The following is a 5,463-nucleotide window of genomic DNA, read 5'->3' on the forward strand; positions in this document are numbered from 1 at the left end:
TAGTATGAATTCGCATTATTTTGTTTACGACCGGCGTTTGCCGATGTACAGAAAAAAAGTATAGATTCTTTATATCGTCTGCTTGGATTTTAAACCATTTATGTCTAGTGGACTCTCCAATCCTTCTAAATTGGATCAATTTATTTCCAAAATTAGGGATGTCTAGTATATCTATTTGTATATTTAGGTTATTTCTTACAGAAATTACTTTAAGCAAACAGCGCAGACCCTGATGAGACGCCGCATCATGTGGCGTCTCATCAGGGTCTACGCTGTTTGCCACGGCCTTTTTTCTAGACGCTAGGCATAAATGGGTTAATGCTCCTTTCTACTGTTTTGTTTTGTTTTGAAAAAACGCTTGACACATCCCAACTATCGCCCACGTACCTTTTCATATTTTATATCGTTTTAGATTCGTCATGATATATCTCCTATGTTAAATACCAGACGTTTTTTAAATGTCCATGCACCTGGATATTTAAGGACATTACTCAAATGTATCATAAATGCTCTTTGTGATTTATAAGTCACAATTCTTAAAATATCTTATTACTTTTGCAACAGCAAAAAAACGAAACTTATTTCTCTTTTTTTCCAAAATGTTTTCAAATGTGAAGGCATCCATTAATAAAACGATTACAATTTGTGTTCGTAATTTCTTTAGAAGAGTACTTTAGAGCAACCATGGCGTCTTTTGTTTTACATAACGAGTGCATTTTAAAACGAATTCGAGCGCATCAAATTGCCCCCTTGGTGCAAGAAGGTGCATAGTACCATGTAAAATTAAAAGTAGAAGGCACATTGTACCATGTAAAATTAAAAGTAGAAGACACATGGTACCTTTTTGCACAAATGGGGCGAAATAACATTGACTCGCAAGGAATTTCATAATTGTTGCATAAACATTGTGGCGAGGTAGACACATCATGGAAGTATATTGTTTCGTAAAAACACAACGCATAAGTACAATTCTACGTCAAAGCATGTCACGCAATAAAGTGCAATAGTATCGCATTCCGCATCGCTATCGCGGGAACTCGATATCATTTGAATACAGGATGGCTTTGTCATTTCATTCCATTGAAATATTAAACTTTTTCGTGCATAAATAATGCTTTTTTGTTGCAGATAAACGGCGTTCTAATATTATTTCATATCACATTGGCCTGCCCGTATGCACTCTATTGTGTGTCGCTTTTTTTCTTGGAAAATAATGCATGCACTGTTTGAAAGACTGGTCGCTTTCAATCAATTCGTTGCAAAGAATGTGAAAACGTTTCAGGCACCCAGTATGTAATTTGATCATGTTAATGGGTCACGGGGACATTTTACCGAAAGTGGCGATGAAGGCGTGTTTTGTTACAAGAGTTTCGTTTGAATTGACTGCTGATACTTTCGCAGACGACAAAAAAAATCCAAACAACGAGGTTTCCAGACCCTCTTGGTTGCATGATTCGCGTTCTGGGGCAAATCGGCTAAAAGCAAGTCTGTAGTCCGCACAGGCTAATAAAAGGCGACACTTTCCGCATGCACTTGATTTTCGTTACGAAAGGACCTATTTTACAGGAAAAACTCCATCTAAGCGGAAAGTTTTGTCCCATGAACAGTCTGTGCGGATTTCACAGGCTAATCTGGGTTTACACTTTACGCACATGCACTAAGCCCAGTTTTCTCAGATCGAGGCTCAATTATTAGTGGCATCGGACAATAAGAAACTTTGAATATTTACAATACTTAAACCATTTGCTTAAGATATATTATCAGATAATGTGTGTTCCGGTTTTATACGACCAGGAGACACCGATTTATGAAGAACATAACGGTTTAAGTTTTAGTCATGTTATTGATAAGCTGTTGTATTACTAGTATTGGACGCGGAATAACTGTTGATATACTAGTAAGTTTGCAATCGACCGATGTAATGCTAGAACACGACGTATGAAAAGAATCGCTATGATGTAACTCAGCAATCATGATATTTATGGACTTTTGTTCGTGTTTTTGACACGCGTTTCAGTTATGAAACGAAAATTTCCATATTTTTCATGTTAGTTCATCTAGGAAACGGTCCATTTGCATTTCCCAATAGTTGCATAGTAATGTTTAAATCACGCCCATGACATTTGGTCCATCACGTATTGTACATTTAGTATGTCCAAATATCCCACGCAATTCAATCGGTGACATTTTCACTAATAGCGCGACATTTCCATCTTCCAAATATGGCAAAATGTCGGGCTCGTCTGAAATTGGTGTTTCATTCACAATCAACCTCCCGGGAGCAAATTGTAAACCGCTAGAAGCTCCCTATGTAATTGCGCAAATATTATTCATTATGCGAATCAAAACGCAGTGGATATCATGATATTGTCATAGTGTGTTTTCCACAACATATAAATCCCCACAATTTTTGTATGTTTTGCCAGTTACAAGATCGATTGTTTTTCACTGCACTCGAGTTTATCAGACAGACAGACAGACAGTTTATTCATACTTATACACAAGTACATCGTCTTCATACTAAAGTATACACATTATTTTCTGTCCCGTTACTAGGTATAACAACACAACATTAAATAACATATCATGACCTTTAATAAGGAGCCGGAGAAACTTATAAAGTGATATTATTTTTATGGAATACTTTATAATTTAAGTCTCGTATATAATTATTTGTATTTAATTGAGTTGTTGAACAAATTATTGTAGTTTTAATATTTGAAAGCGATTCATCTTTAAAAGAAATATTATAAAAAATGTGAAGAGTCGTGTTTATCTGTCGTCATATGTGTTAAAAGTTAAAACGTATAAAGGAGATCCAAAAGATTCATTATACTCAATGTCTTTACAACGGGAAAGAAACACGCCATCTTGTTACCGTCCAAATAAATCGGTCAAACTCGTAATTTCTAGTCATTAAGTTCAGAAAGACAAGTACAGGAAGCCTTCAAACGTCTCTAGGATGGCTAGCTCTATTCTAGCCTTGTTTTGGGAAAATTTGGCACAATTTATTTGCGTTAATACACAGGCTAATCAGGGACGACATTTCCCGCTTTAATGTAATTTTCGTTCAAAAGAGTATCTTCTTACCGAAATTCCAGTCTAGGCGGAAAATGTCGTCCCTGATTAGCCTGTGTAGTCTGCGCAGGCTTATATGGGAAGACACATTACGCACGCGCAATACGCCCAGTTTTCCCAGAGGATCATTTGTTTATCGTAAGCCCGCCGGAAATAAATTTGGATATCAATTATGTCCGCTTTGCTTGCTTTTATCAATATCCTGCAGACCCACGCAGTGACGTCATTAACATTAGAGCAGTGATGCAAATGAATGATAAAATTAATATTTCTTACTTCTTGTTGACCGTAAAATCTTGATTTTGAAAGTTCACGATCCTGTTGGTGTGGGGAACACCAGTGTTTACGCCTAAGCAGCATCTTGCTGTCAACTATGTTGATACTTTACCATCATCTTGTTCGTGCTATCTATATGAACGGCGATCTGTGAAAACCGGGCTTAATGCATGTCCATAAAGTAGCGTCCCAGATAAGCATGTGTAGTGCACACACGCAAATCAGCGAAACTCGTTTATTTTTCTTTATTTTCGTTTATGGGAAGTTTCCTTGTCAATAAAATCCAATCTTTGCGCAAGGTGTCGTCCCTGATTTGCTTGTAAGGACTGCATAGCCTTATATGTTACGACACTTTCCGCACATGCATAACGCCTTTTTTCCATCACCTCGGCTCATCTCATGTTTCCTAATGTAAATAAAGAGTATGCGAGATTGGCCTTTACTTGACCAAACATCTCAGTGGTCAATCCTTTCCTATAATAATTATGATGATATATGTTTCATAAGTACTCTTGGACTTAATATGAACCAAACGCGTGAACCTTCTAATGACAGATTAAGAACTATTTACTTACCACTTCCACATACCATGGCGAGTGTAATCCCTATTTACTCTCTAACAATACCGGGCCTGGTATTTGACTCTAACTGTGCGAGACTTAAAAAAGCTTTAATAAGGTATTTAGTGACCTTCAAATACCCCTCAAAATCTTTAATCAACCCTTGAGAATGTCAATATATCCTAGTGTTTAGCAACCGTTGCCACGTTGGTTACCCAAAAGGTGTTCACAATAGTGGGTGGCCCAAAAACCTAATTAATTTTAATTGAGTCTCTCTACGGCAAAACGGGATTAATTCATTTATGCCTAGTGGACTTTTCCATCCTTGTAAATTGGATCAATTTATTTCCAAAATTATGGATGTCTAGTATATTTATTTCTTTATTTATAATATTTCTTACAGAAATTCCTTTAAGCAAACAGCGCAGACCCTACGCTGTTTGCCAAGGCCTTTTTCTAGACGCTAGGCATAAATGGGTTAAATGCATGTGCGTAAAGTGAATTCCCCGATAAGCCTATGCAGAGGCTTAAGGCATGTTATGATTTACCTTTATTTCTTTAATTGTTGTTCAAAATGTATTGACTTTTGAGGAGCAGATGTTTTATAATTAGCCATGTTTTACGAATTAGAATTACCGAAATTTTAAGTCGATAAAACCTGAATGCCTATCGATTCCGATATCTCAGAAAATATACAGCGTGGCGTATTTTTGGTGCATGTACACTTTACATAAAATACAAATAAACCATGTATGACATAGTTACCAGACAAACAAGTTCGCCGGACAACTAACCGTCCATTCACCTAATGAACTTCTTGAAAATGTGGTCATTAGTTCTCAGTACATATTTGAAAACAATAGTTAACCTGTATATGCGCAGGTCCGCGGTGGTCACGTGAACGTATGTTGTTATATAAATATAGTGATGACGGGGAACACGCGATTTATGAAGACAATATTACTAATAGATTTTCAATTCATCAACCAATCATGTCGTTTAAGCAGTATGTTCTGCTGCTACTGTTGGTGTTGCCCTCGTTGTTGGTGTCGATTTGATATTGTTTTTTTAGTCGTTGCATTGTGGCTTACACCCGTACAACTTGATCACACAATAAAGAACCCTGGTTTATTTAAAAAAAAGAAACAACCAGTAAACCCCCAAAAATACTTTAATCAATTCCTTTGTTTTGTTTTCAACGAATTATCTGTCCATTTTTTAGACATAAAGCTTTGATGAATACATAGTGATCTCAATTTAGATTTCGACATGAAAACTACTAAATGTATACCGATTTATCTAGTAAAACATGATTGTCGACGGGATATTACATTTTTTTACAATACATGTGTACAGTTGAACAAGCATAAACAATGTTTGTAACAGTCAGACAAATTGCATGTGCTCAGGTTTTATCGCCTCACCATACGGAACAAAATGCATGTTAGCCATATACATTTGCATTTACATGTACTTTATTATTATTGTTAACCACTTATGTCTTACAGATACAAATCAGTATATAGCAGGTAATAAATAAAACGAAAAT

The sequence above is a fragment of the Dreissena polymorpha genome, chromosome 1, assembly GCF_020536995.1.
Source record: "Dreissena polymorpha isolate Duluth1 chromosome 1, UMN_Dpol_1.0, whole genome shotgun sequence".
Taxonomy (NCBI): Eukaryota; Metazoa; Mollusca; class Bivalvia; order Myida; family Dreissenidae; genus Dreissena; species Dreissena polymorpha.